At 48.1% G+C, this 14,341-nt stretch overlaps 1 protein-coding gene across 3 annotated transcripts in view; it reads right to left on the bottom strand.

Annotated features, from left to right (window-relative positions):
• The window catches only part of TP73 (tumor protein p73), a 112,297-nt gene that overhangs the window by 96,299 nt on the left and 1,657 nt on the right, over positions 1-14,341 (bottom strand). Inside the window, exon 1 of one of the 3 annotated variants that reach the window (XM_014574393.3) lies at positions 8,386-8,417. The exons of the other annotated variants lie outside the window; for them this stretch is intronic. The gene's annotated coding sequence lies outside the window, so the exon portion shown is untranslated. Of the gene's footprint in view, positions 1-8,385; positions 8,418-14,341 lie in introns of those variants that run through there. 3 annotated transcript variants of the gene reach the window in all.

The following is a 14,341-nucleotide window of genomic DNA, read 5'->3' as shown; positions in this document are numbered from 1 at the left end:
CCTCCTCCAAACTTGAAGACTCTTGAATTTAGGGAGAATTTGGACCCAGAGCCAAACGGTATCTCTGACAGCCTTTGCCTCGGAATGCTGCATGCACCTTCTGTGTGTCTGTGCCCCGTGCAAATTGCAGGGGAAGGGAAGAGTTGTACTGGACAAGCAACTCGTCTGAACGCCCTTAACTGTCTAACGGTAGCTGATGAACAGGCATTGCTGGCTGCAGAGTCCTCTCTGCGCCGTGTGGGGGGATGGGCTGCATGCTGCCCAGCAGGGCACGTGGCAAATCTGCGTCGGGCATTGAAAAGGGCACAGACTGTAACATGCACAGTTGGGTTCCTTGGCTTTTTTAACCCAGTGGGACCAGTGCCCTTGTGCTTGTGGTTTCATTCAAAATGGAGGCTTCCTCGCCGGAATCCTCTTCTCGGACCAACACCCCCCCCCCCCCCCCCATGGCTGCTGCCCTCTGACGCTAATCACTGCCTTACAGGAAATGCCCGGCATTCAGAAGATTAAAAATATCCAGCGGCAAAAGCAAACCTTGCTTTTGGGGCTCTCAATTCGACATCATGAGTGGCGTGGAGAGGGCAGATAAAGAAAAGTTATTTATTAGTTCTCTAAATAGAAAAACTAGAGGACACCAAATGAAGTTACTGGGTAGCAGGTTTAAAACTAATAAAAGAAAGTTCTTCTTCACACAACGTGTAGTCAACCTGTGGAACTCCTTGCCAGAGGAGGCTGTGAAGGCTAGGACTATAACAGAGTTTAAAGAGAAGCTAGATAATTTCATGGAGGTTAGGTCCATAAAAGGCTATTAGCCAGGAGATAAAATGGTGTCCTTGGCCTCTGTCTGTCAGAGGCTGGAGAGAGATGGCAGGAGACAAATTGCTTGATCATTGTCTTTGGTCCACCCTCTCTGGGGCACCTGGTGTTGGCCACTGTCGGCAGACAGGATACTGGGCTAGATGGACCTTTGGTCTGACCCAGTACGGCCGTTCTTATGTTCTTATGACATGGCCCCCTGACTGGTAACTATCCAGGGCTGCTCCTCTCACATGGAGGCTCTGGACTTTTGGACTTTAAAGCTTGAAAGACTTTGGTTTGTTCTAATTGGCTCGATTTGTTCTGTGGGTTTATCATCCATGTGAACTGCCTGCCCACGGGGCTTCCAGAGGAGTCCTTCAGACATGTTTTGAAACACTCAGTCTCTCTGGAGCAACCCCCCTCTGGTGTAACGTTGGTCGTCTTGTACATTCCAAGTAAATCTGATTAATATGTTCAACCGACGTGACCTCTCCTATGCCAGAGTAGCCCGGAGAACGTGGATCAACAGCACGCCCCAGAAGTCACGGATGTGTTGGAGAGGAAAGCAGTGGGAAATACAACAGCTAACTCTGTAAAGCCACAGCCGTGATGAATTCAAGTTTGAAACCAGGTTTTACATAGAGCTGTGGTCTGCAATCTTGTGAAGTACTTTCTGAATGTAAGTGCAACCCAGGATCCACATCACACCCAAATTCCCTTGCTATACCTCCTCTCCTCTCCTCTCCTCTCCTCTCCTCTCCTCTCCTCTGAGGCCCTGCCCTGCTCACTCCAGCTCCCCCACCCTGCACAGCAAGCAAGAGGGCTCCGGGGGCGGGGGGGGGGGGGGGGACAGGTCCAAACGCCAGAGTAGCAGAGCAGTGGGAGAAGGGGCAGCTAAAGTACTGGCAATTGACAGACTCCTGGCCAGACCAGTCAGGATTCCTTGTCAGAGGCTCCATGATCTACCAGTAGATCCCGATCGACTGGTTGGTGACCACTGACTTAGAGGATGACATCAAGCTACGGACACGTGCAATTCGGAGCTAGTTCTGATCCTCGGTGCTCACTTCCCTCTGCCCGCATGATGGAACGGCGGTCTTAATTGCCAGTTCCGCCTTGCCAGTTGATTAAACACCTAATTGTTAGCAGAACCTTTGTGTTTTACCCCCTTGCACAATTGCTGGGCATCTTTGCGTGGTTGCTAATGTTAAAAATGTCAGTCCCTTTGTTTAACAATGTCAAGAACATAAAGGGCAATGTTCTGTCCTGTTGACCTGGTTTGGGCTCCAGCTTTGGTTCAGATCTAATACCATAGCAGTGGGGTCATTCTGGCAACTGTTCACAGTGCAATGGCCCCCAAAGGCCAGGCCACAGTAGACATGTCTCAGCGACATCTGGGGTAGTGTTCTAACTCCTTCACTGTCCTACTGTGCAAGGGGAATCTAATGGGGGTGAGACCCAAAGGCCAAAAGGGCCACAGAGAAGTGCTCCGGGCAGCTAGAGTGGTTAAGAGGAAAGCAGCCAATCAGGGGCCAGGAGGGACTATATAAGAGGAGCTGCAGGACTAGAGGCAGCTCAGTTGCAGCCCAGACCTGGAAGGGAGATGGTCAGAGCTGGCTGTACCAGGGACAGCTCAGAGTGGGAAGCTGTTAGAACATTGTCTCCAGGAGGAGAAGCCCTGGAGGCACCACTCTCCTACTCAGTGGGGTAACAAGCTGAGACGCATTCCACAGAGGACAGAGGGAAAGGGGTTGTGATTGCACAGAGTGTGACTCAGCCGGAGGGCTGAGTAGCCACAAGGCTTTTAAGATGACAGGCTATGTCTACACTGGCGGGTTCTTGAACAAGAATATCTTGAGCAAGACACAAGAACTCTTGCGCAAGAATACATCCACACTGCCATGTGCTTTTGCACAAGAGAATCCAGGGCAGTGTGGATGCTCTCTTGCGCAAGAAAGGTTTGATGGCCATTTTAGCCATAGGGCTTTCTTGCGCAAGAAACCCCTGCTGTGCGTCCACACTGCCCTCTTGTGCAAGAGGGCTTACACTTGTTAGAAAAGAGCGTAGTTCTTGCGCAAGAAGCCCTGTCTTCTGATGCCGTACTGTAAATCTTCTTGCGCAAGAGTGGGCGGGCAGTGTGGACACTCTGTGGGTTCTTGCACAAAAACAGCCGTTCTTATGCAAGAACCTGCCAGTGTAGACATATAGGGTACGTCTAAACTACATGGTTCCGTCGACGGAGCCATGTAGATTTGTTGTTTTGGCAAAGGCAAATGAAGCCGCGATTTAAATGATCGCGGCTTCATTTACATTTACATGGCTGCCGCGCTGAGCCGACAAACAGCTGATCAGCTGTTTGTCCACTCAGCGCGCTAGTCTGGACGCTCCCCTGCCGACATCAAAGCCCTTTGTCGGCAGCCCCGGTAAACCTCATCCTACAAGGCATAACGGGGCTGCCGACAAAGGGCTTTGATGTCGACAGGGGGAACGTCCAGACTAGCGCGCTGAGCCGACAAACAGCTGATCAGCTGTTTGTCGGCTCAGTGCGGCAACCATGTAAATTTAAATGAAGCCGCGATCATTTAAATTGCGGCTTCATTTGCCTATAACAATAATCTACATGGCTCCGTTGACGGAGCCATGTAGTCTAGACACAGCCATACAGAGTGCAAGAACCCACACTCGGCTACATGGGGGCACTCCTGCGAGGTGAGTGCCAACCCCGTCACAGGGAACCTTACATTTTACCATCAGATATATTCGTGTTCCATGCAGACTTGCTCTGCTGCTGCCAGCATTCGTAAACAACATGGTACTGAGAGCTCACGGAGGTTCGGCTCTCCGCTCACCTGCTCCGTCACTTGTAACAGTGCCTGGGGAGTGCGCCATGTGCAAATGAAATGCTACCATTCTGCGCTGGTGATATTCTGGGCTGCATTGTCAGGGGTGTTGTGAGCAAGACACGAGAAGTCATTGCTCTGCTCTGCGCTGCACTGATTAGGCCTCAGTTGGAGAATTGTGTCCAGTTCTGGGCACCACATTTCAAGAAAGATGTGGAGAAATTGGACAAGGTCCAGAGAAGAGCAACAAAAATGGTTGAAGGTCTAGAAACCATGAGCTATGAGGGAAGACTGAAAAAAATGGGTTTGTTTAGTTTGGAAAAGACCAAACTGAGAGGGTACATAATAGCAGTTTCTAAGTACCTAAAAGGGTGTTACAAGGAGGAGAGAGAAAAATAGTTCTCCTTGGCCTCTAAGGATAGGACAAGAAGTAGTGGACTTAAATTGAAGCAAGGGAGGTTTAGGTTGGACATCAGGAAAAATTCCTGCCTGTCAGGGTGGTTAAACACTGGAATCAATTGCCAAGGGAGGTTGTGGAATCTCCATCACTGGAGATATTGAAGAGCAGGTTAGACAGACACCTGTCAGGGATGATCTAGACGGTGCTTGGTCCTGCCACGAGGGCAGGGGACTGGACTTGATGATCTCTCAAGGTCACTGCCAGTTCTATGAATCTATTCTGTACCCATTATGCACTGGTGTAAATGAGCGTGCAAGGAGCCAGACATCAGAGGGGGCACCTTAAATTCACATTATCCAACAGCTTTCAGCCATGCCCTGAGAGGGAAAGACTCACACCCAAACAGGCTGTATGCCCTACGTTCATCAGTGCCACTGAGAACTGTTAAGAGACAACAAGGCAGCTGTGTTTCCAGAAAGGGAGTGCTGCCTGTCTAGTGTTTAGAACAGGGGAGGGGATCAGCACTCCTGGGTGCTATTTCCAGCTCTCCCACAGACCTCCATGCGTGGCCTTCATGTCACATGACTCAATTTGTACCTCACTCTCCCCATCTGTAAATATGTTCAAAGATGCTCACCCGAACCAGGGGTGGTTAAGAGAGTGAATTGAGCTTGGCAACTGCTTTGAGACCCTCGGGTGACAACCTGTGACTACTGTAATTAATCAGACTCTCTTCCATTCAGAGCTGGAACATGGAGCCTGCATGAAGGGACGAGCAATATTAAGCTTTGCCAAAGCCCACCTGAGTCTCAAATTCTGCCCAACACCTCAGCAGCCATTGGCCTTTCTCTGTGCCTCCCTACCATGAACAGCAGGGCCTTTCCCGGGGTTTCTCTAGACGTCTCCCCGGCCCGAGGTAATGCTGTCTGAGATTGCTGGGCTCAGGTTTTGCTGATGCATAACCACCTCCTAAGACAGGCACGGCATGTACTGTATCTTACAGATCCTACGCTGTGTCTAGTTCATAACCGTCAAACAGGTCAGTCATGCAGTATCCTAAGGGAGCAGGGGATGTTTCTGTTCCAGGCACTGAGCACTGGCTAACCCATGATGCCTCCTACAGAGGAGAAATTATTCCTCTTGTGATGGGAGAACAGAAGAAATTAAAGGAACCCCCAATTGTTTGGAAAACAGCCATCACAGTGATGAATCCACGAACAAGGAGGAGGGAGACCAATTGTTCTCCTTGACCTCTGAGGTTAGGACAAGAAGCAAGGGGCTTCAACTGCAGCCAGGGAGGTTTAGGTTGGACATTAGGAAAAACTTCCTGCCTGTCAGGGTGGTGAAATGCTGGAATGAATTGCCTGGGGAGGTTGGGGAGTCATTGGAGAATTTTAAGAGCAGGAGAACATCTAGATCAGCAGTTTTCCAACTTTTTTTCTTGTGACCCAGTTGAAGAAAATCGTTGATGCTGTGACCCAACATAATTTGAACAGAGTATGGGCTCCAGGCTGGGGCTGAGGATGAGAGCTTTGGGGCGTAGGAGGGGGTTACCTTGTGCAGCTCCCAGTCAGCGGTGCATTGGGGGGGCTAAGGCAGCTTCCTGCTTCTCTTGGCACCGCAGGACATGCTGCCCCCAGAAGCAGCCGCAGCAGGTTCCCAGCCAATGGGCGTGCGGAGCTAGTGCTCGGGGCAGGGGCAGTGCGGGGAGCCCTGTGCACTCTCCTCCCCACCTAAGAGCCGGGCCTCCTGCCAGCCACTTCTGGGGTGCAGCACAGCCCGTGATGCCAGGACAGGCAAGTAGCTGCCTTAGCGCCCCCACTGCTCACCTGACCCCCTGTAGCAACCAGACCCAGCGCCCGACATTCCACGACCGAGTGTTGGGTCACAGCCTCCCATTGGGAAACCACTGATCGACATGGTGCTTGGGGACTGGACTTGACTCTCAAAGGGTACGTCTACACTACAGCGCTAGTTCGAACTAACTTAGTTCGAATTAGTTAATTCGAACTAAGCTAGTTCGAACTAACGCATCTAGAACTAAAAACTAGTTCGAACTAGCGTTTTGCTAGTTCGAACTAGTAAGTCCACATTGAGTGGACTCTGAACAGGGCTTAATGATGGCCGGAAGCAGTGCCGGCAGGGCATAAAAGGAGGACTTAGAGCGTGGAGATACTGTCTCAGGCTAGCCGAGGGCTGCGCTTAAAGGGTCCCGACCCCCACCCCGGACACACAGTTCTAAGGGGTGCCCCGCTTGCAAAGAAGTTCTGGCTTGGAGTGCCCTGAGTGCCCACACTGGGCACATCACACCACTCGGCCATCAGCCCGGCTGCACTTGCCGCAGGCTGCCATCTGGGGAGAGGGAGTAATTGGGGGGCTGCAGGAGAGCTTCCACCCCCAGAAGCCCGCAGAGCCAGCCCAGTCCTCCCCATCGGGGGCTCGTGCCCCATTCCTCCCTCACCTTCTTCCACTTGCCCTTCCCTAGCCCCCCTTCTTATTGATGTACAAAATAAAGCTAATGTTTCTTCCAACATTGACTCTGTCTTTATTGAAAAAAACTGGGGGAGACTGGGAAAAGGAGGTGGGAGAGGGGAAGAGAAAGGCTGGGAGAGGGGAGGGCAACTAACATGATCAGGGGTTGGGAACAGGTCCCAGATGAAGAGAGGCTACAGAGACTGGGACTGTTCAGCTTAGAAAAGAGGAGACGGAGGGGGGACAGGATAGAGGTCTCTAAAAGCAGGGGTTGGGTGGAGAGGGTGCATTCAGAAAAGTTCTTCATGAGTTCCCATAAAGAAGGACTAGAGGACACCAAAGGAAAGGAATGGGTAGCAGGCTTGAAACTAGTAAGAGAAAGTTGTTCTTCTTCCCAAAGCAAATAGTTAACCTGTGGAACTCCTTGCTGCAGGAGGCTGTGAAGGCTAGAACTAGAACAGAGTTGAAAGGGAAGTGAGATCAAGTCATGGAGGTTGGGTCCATGGAGTCCTATTAGCCAGAGGGTAGGAGTGGTGTCCCTGCCCAAAGTTTGTGGAAGGCTGGAGAGGGATGGCACGAGACAAATGGCTTGGTCATTGTCTTCGGTCCATCCCCTCCAGGGTCCCTAGGGTTGGCCGCTGTTGGCAGAGAGGCTACTGGGCTAGATGGACCTTTGGTCTGACCCAGGACGGCCATTGTAAGCTCAGGGCTCAGGGTCGGGGGTCTCAGTGGACCCCCTTGATTTTCATGCACACCTGCTCCTGGGTGGCCAGGCTGGCAGCTCTCCTGCCCTAGACGGCCACTTTCCTGTGCCTAGTGCGGAGATCGTGGACGAGGTCCACGATGTCCGCACTAGCCCAGGAAGGTGCCCGCCTCTTGCGGTCCAGGGCAAGCTCCCGGGAGCCGCCAGCCTGGTCCCGGCAAGAGGGGGTGGGCTGGGGGGCATCGGGTGGGTGGCTCTGTGCCGTGCCAGGTGCAGGGTCTGCTAGCTGGGTGCTGGCAGGCTTGCACCTGGCACGGGCACCGTAGCCAGCCCGTGCCCCTTTAAGGGGTCCGGGGCCGGGAGGGGGGCATAGAGTTTCCCTGGTGTTGGCCAGAGTGGCCACCAGGGAAACCTGGGGAGGGCTAGCCTCCCACTAGTTCGAACTAAAGGGCTACACAGCCCTTAGTTCGAACTAGCTAGTTCGAACTAGGCGTTAGTCCTCGTAAAATGAGGTTTTCCTAGTTCGAACTAAGCGCTCCGCTAGTTCGATTCAAATTCGAACTAGCGGAGCGCTAGTGTAGCGCATAGGAAAGTTAGTTCGAACTAACGTCCGTTAGTTCGAACTAACTTTCTAGTGTAGACATACCCAAAGTCCCTTCTAGTTCTTAGAACCCTAGAATCCTAGCTTAGAGCGATGAAGTGGGAAGATGGACTGGTACAGAGAGAGGCAGGAAAGAAAAGTCTTTGGGAGTTTTGTGAGGGGAGAGCAGACTAAATTAAAGCCACCCCCCTTAGTCCTGGAAGATAAGTTCCACCTTTCAGTATCAATGTGACACCCCTGAAGTCTGCTGTGGTAATTCAGGCATGACACAACTTCCCTCTGTCACTCTGCAGGTGACCTGGCACCAGGCATCTAACGATCTACCACACAGGGTTTTTATCCGAGGCGTTGCTGCCATTTTTCTCCACCAGTGCTAGAATTTTGGATCAGCAACACATTGGCTCAAAGTACCCACGATGCTTAATGTCATAGAACTACCCTAGGGAGCAAAGCAGCCACAAGTCATCCTCTAGATGCCACACTGAGAAATCCAGAGAGAGTCTGTGCTAATAAATCTCACACACGCACGCACACGCACACGCACACACACACACGGCCCTGGGCCCCCTACCTGCTCTGGAGCCCTGAGCGTTTTGAGTTCCCCCGGAGGTCTCCAGCAGACAAGGGGAGGCCTGGTATTGTGACTCTACGTTATTTGCTGCACTACAAGCAAGGAGCGTCCTGGTCGCCTAGGCGATGACATTGGAGCTGTTGAAAGCTATGTGAAAAGTGTGGCAAGGGCTTGCGCTCTCCTTCCTGGAACAGAAGGGAGTTCCAAGGGGAGGGGAACGGGCGACCAACTGTGCCCAGGAATTAAGATGGTCACTTAAGCTCAGCAAGGTTGACTTATGTAGGGCTCCAGAAATGCCGGCTACCTCCCTCATGGTAAACATGCCCATGAATGGAGAGGCTCTGTTGTATTAGTGTTTAATCAACTACTGCGTGAATGAGGCTATCACAAGGTGATCGCTCATGCTCAGGAGCCCAGGAGTTTTCTCTCTCTCTTCAGACAGTTGTCGAGTAGTACAATTTATCACAGGCACCTGCGCTCCAATGACAGCTGCATGTGGATGGGAAAAGCTGTGCCTAGAGCAGTCGCCAGCAAAGGCCCCTCCATTTGTGATTGAAAACAATAGGAAATGCTCTGCAGAGCCTCCAACTAATATGCTAATTATCTTTTTGTTACGAAATTGTACAATAACTTCGTACTCTCTTCTCAGTCTTGCTGATGTTTATGTGTTTCACTCCAATCAGACGCTTGAAAAAGGAAACTGACGTGTCTTCTTGCTTTTAAAAACATCATTTTAACTTGTTTGCTTAGTCCTATGCGGTGGGTAACAATAACCAAAAGTCTGGACTAGGCATCTCCAAAACATACTTAATAGAATAGTTGTGTGTTTTATTCCCACATATACAGGTTGAACTTCTCTAGTCCAGAACTCTCTGGTCCAGAAACATCCATCATCCGGAATGATTTTAGTTAGCCGGATATCCACTTTTCATGGGTGTGGCTAAGTTTCCCATTGTCCCATAAAGTTTGTTTACAGCCACCAGCTCTGGCTCTCAGTGGTCAGTGCTGTTATTTAGCTCTAATTTACCCCTAAATGTAAATTTACTCCCAGAAAGCTGTGGAAGAGTTGGCAATGCTGCTAGACAAAATTGACGTTCTGTGGTCAGGAAAATTCTCTGGTTTGGCACTGGTCAGGTTTTGAGAGAGTCGGACTAGAGAAGTTCAACCTGTACAAAGATGTTCTGATGTATTCATTATAGGTTGACATTTTACAAGGGTCTGAATGCATTAGTGATGACATGTTCACTTTGCCTGAGATGAACATACAATCGTTTATTTTCATGGGTGAAAAACATGTTTCATTTCCAAAAGCTCAGCTTGGCTACAATAGGTCATGAGAGTAATACCTTTTGGTGGACTACATATGCACAAATTCTTAACCTAGCATGACCTGTGTTTATATTGTGTTCTCTGTGAAGATTATAAGTTCTTCTAGGCAAGGACTGTCTTTCTGGATATATGTTTGTGCAGCGCCTGGCGCCATGGGGCTTATCGGGCCTTCCTCTAGGATTGCAGGTCTTGTCACTGCCGGAATATGCATTATTATCAGTGTGCCCATTTGGTGCTGCAGGCAGAGGAATCTCTGTAGTACCTCTTGTGCTGACTATGCCCATCACAGGCAGCAGCACAATATGTTGCTCTCTCTCTCAGTGGCTGGCTGCACGTCTCAGCCAACAGTAGCAGTGACGTGTTTTCAGTTTCAAAGTCTGAGGTTTTGCATTGGAGTGAGCTCTACAAAGAAACTGTCCTTGTCCCAAGGAGCTCACACACCTCAGTCCAGCTCCCATGGGAGCAGTTCAGACCCACAAAGCACACCAGGGGCTGTGCCAGAGGTGTCTGCTGGGCACAGTGAGCTCTGGGGAGGGGTGTGAAGCAGGCACAGGAGGTCACATGACACGAGAAGCATGAGTCAGTGTTCCACGCAAAGGATGGCAGAGAGGAGGGCCAGGTCACATGACAAGAGAAGCGTTGGGGGGGGGGGGCAGCGTTCCATGCAGGGGATGGCAGTGTCTAGGTGAGGACAGGAAGCGGATTCAAGGGGGTGGCCAGGAAATATGCTTGAGCTGAGTGAGTGGTGAGCTGGTGAAGATGCAGGAGGGAATGCAGCTGAGCTAGGCCTGGCAGAGGAAGAGAAGATGCTGGAGGTACAGAGAGGGCAGTGCAAGGAGTTGGGGGTCACAACAGAGCAGCCAGGGCAGGAGCTGCTCTGGTGACAGAAGAACCTCCAGCTAATATCAGCCCAGCCTGGGGAGATCTCTCTGATTGGCTGCTTTTCCCCAGGAGGTGGGGCAATGGGGGCTCTAGATATTGGCTCTAGACTGTGATTGACAGCCAGGCCAGACGCAGTTGTAACTGCAGAGGTATATAAATACTTCCTCCAGTCCTAAGAGACTCAGAATGAATGGTACTTTAAACCACCCTGAGACAAGGAAAGAAAGAAGCCGGTGGAAATTTGTTTTTATGCAACCGTTCGGCTCTAAAAAAGGCTGCACCTGCTGCCTCACTAATTCGGAACAACAAAGGAATTGAGATCTTGAGTAATGCAGAAACAAGGACACTCAGTGTGCAAATTAAACTGTTATAAAAAAAGGGTGCAGTTTGTTTACCTGTGAAACTGAAATGAAGCCTGACTTGTCTTACACTTTTAATACTGATTTTAACATAACCTAGCTAGTCTTCCCTCATTTTATTTAAACTCAAATCCACTTTGCCTTTTTCTCAGTCTTATGAATTTCCCTTTTTTATCCAAGTCTTGTTTACCAGGATAGTTCGTTTTGAATTTGCCAAGGGAAACTTTCACATGCTGATGCGTCTTCTCTCATTACTGCCAATAATTAGTCAGAAGGCTGCTTCTGATCAGAAATTAAGACTCAGGAAGCAAGCTGGAACATGCTTTTGTTAAAATATATGTATACATATAGGGGGCTCTTCTAATTATGAGACAGTTTTGTTGACATTTGTGGACTGTAGGGAATGTGGAATGTGAAAGGAAGCATAAGGAAATTGGTATCTAATCACATGGTGTTGCATATCACATCTTATTAAATAGTGTGCTGATTGCTTATACTATTTGCATAATTATTATTTCAATCCCTGTGCCTTATCATTACTTGATTATCAGACTTAAAGTGTTGCTAAAAGCAAAGTATGTTCAATAGCCGTTTATATGAGCATATATAGTACACACATCTCCCTTTTCTTTATTATTCAAAATACCAGCCGGAAGTTTGTGTAGATAACAGTATTCTCTTTGAGCAGCTGAGGTTTGGAAGAATGGCTCCGTGGTTAAGACATTGGACTAGGATTTAGAAGACTTTCTGCTGACCTGGAGCAAGTCTCTTCTGGATGGATCTTTAAAGCTATTTAGACTCCTACACAGACCTTTCAAAATGGGGCTCTGGGTGCTTTTGAAAATCTGAATAGGCTCTTAAGATCAATGGAATTTAGCCACGAGAGACATTTAGATTTTACACTAGAGAGTTTTACCTCTCACTATCTATGTATTTTAAAAATGTGCATCTGTCTGTCCGTCCACCCATCTGCGAGTCCGTTTGTTCAAGAGCTCCTCCTAAATGGCAAGAGCTAGGACCACCACGTTCGGTAGGCACCTTCTTCTTCACCTAACGTAAAGCAATGTCAGAGCTTGGTTGTGCCAGGACAATGGGATGTGCCTGGAATTCGATTGTTTCATGTCAAATGAAAAGAGAGGAGGGTGAGAGGAGGGACAGTTATACTCACCCATGACCATAGAAAGACCCACCCCAAGGAGAAGTCAGCAGCCAGGTGTGCCTGCTCTGCCCCCTCCTCCTGGGCAGGCCCTGCCACCCTGAGGACAAGTAACCCTCATTCCCTGCCCTGAGCCCTTCTCCCCCACACCATAGTCCCCTACTCCGAAGGACCTGAGCAACGCAGGCCTTCTAGTACTGGTATAATTAAAGAGCTACCAGCTTCTAGTGTGAATGTTCTATCAGTATAATGGTGCTTTATAGAGCTATTCTCATACTGGTATAAGGTCCCCTCATATTGGGATAATGGCATCCACACTAAAGGTTTGTTCCTCTTGTATTACTTTGGTAAAGAATCACATGCTAACCTGTGAGTAAACCAGGCCTAAGGCAAGTTTGGTTTTGAGGACATTAGGTATGGCTAGTCTCTGCTGGGCCAACATCGCAGATGACTTGAAACACTGGCTGTAACTTTAAACGTAAGAACATTTTCCTCATTACACAGACAGGTTCCCCAGAGAGGGTCTCTCAGGGGAACCCCCACTGCAGCCAGAAACAGCAGGTGGGCAATTAATCACCCTATAACTGGCAAAGGTAATAAAGTGAATTGAATCTCCAGATGGCACTTGGCACAAAACATGTTATTCTCAGATGCTGAGAATGTGTTCAGATTGCAAAGGGGGGAAACACCTCAGATAAGGCAGAGAAACTTCTAAGTCATTATCCATTCTGTGGTTGGGCTGTATGCATCATACTGTGAATTAACTGTAGTCTTCTAAGCAGCAATGAACTTCTCATTTATGCCCACGTGTGAATAACAATGTCACTGGAGTGGTTATTATTCCGGCTCCATCTAACCTCGGGGCAGAATATTCATTTAAGAAAGATATTTTCTTCTTTTTCCAAGGGACACCAGGTTGTTAACAATTTGCCTTTCTATAGCACCTGTCACCTAAGGATCTCAAAGCATTAGTTAAGACTCTCAAGCACCCTTCTATCCATTCTACATATAGGTAAATTAACACACAGGTAAGACTGGTGACTGGCCCAAAATCAACATATCAAGAGGACTGGAATGGACCAGACTAGCAACATTATATTGCCCACTAAGACACCCTTTTCCCCCTCCTTCCTATATAAGAGGACATTGTATATTCAGTTCTTACAGGGAAAGAAACTCTATGAAGGTGGATAATCTGTCTTGCCTAGAGCTCTTATTGAAACTCTTGGAGTTTATTGCTCTGCTCTGTTATATTTTAAGAAAAAAACAAAGAATTAAACACTCCTTAAAATGCTTCACTGTCCCCCAAACTTTCTATTTGAAATAATTTCAGCAAACAACTTGTTGAATTAGAATAAAGCTGTTTCAATTCAATTTTTGTTTGCAAAAACCCCCTCAAAATATAAATAGGTTTGTAAGGATTCGATTTTTATTGGTGACTGTCAGTAAATGTTGATTTCACCACACATACAAACCAAAATATTTCCATTTGCAATAATCAAATTTTACAGTCAGCAAAACAGGAAAAAATCATCTTGAGAACTTATTAGTCTGATTTAAGGATATTTACTTTATATTGACATGTGACATACACAATTTGTGTTTTCATGCTTATATTTAACTCTGAATCTGTGCTTACTGTCATTAGATAACTGTTTAATCCCTTATTGTCTGAACCCTCTCCATAATTTCCTGCAACTATGAAAATTTAAATCAACAAACATAAAAAAGGCTTACACCCTTAATTTTGCACTAATGTGAAAATTTAAATAAATAAAAGCGTAAAAAGCTTCAAAATAAACATGGATATTATTTGTCAACGTTATATTAAAAATCAAATTCTGTCAAGCGAAAATATAAACATTACTTATTATAAGGAAAAGACATACACCTGTCCTGGGAGGACAAGCAGAATTTCCCACCTTTGACTGACCAAGCATATGCAAATAAAATCAAGTAACATCTCAGAGCTGGGAAAGAGCTGTGGGTGGAACTCTCCATTGCCCAATACAATTAAAACCTAGACAGCACGAGCCTGTCCTTTGTCAGTGCTCATGTTCGGCTAATTCTCCAGAGAACACTTCTCTATCTTTGTTTTAAAAGTTCTGTTACATTTTGTAGCTTGGCTCCCTCACCTGTATAATGTTCCTAGTTGGTTACCCTGGCATCCATGGCAACAGCCATAGTAACAAAATACAGTTCACTCCTGCAGGGTCACTAACATGCTCTC

Source organism: Pelodiscus sinensis, chromosome 23, assembly GCF_049634645.1.
Source record: "Pelodiscus sinensis isolate JC-2024 chromosome 23, ASM4963464v1, whole genome shotgun sequence".
NCBI classification, from domain to species: domain Eukaryota; kingdom Metazoa; phylum Chordata; order Testudines; family Trionychidae; genus Pelodiscus; species Pelodiscus sinensis.
This window is presented reverse-complemented; position numbering and strand designations above follow the sequence as displayed.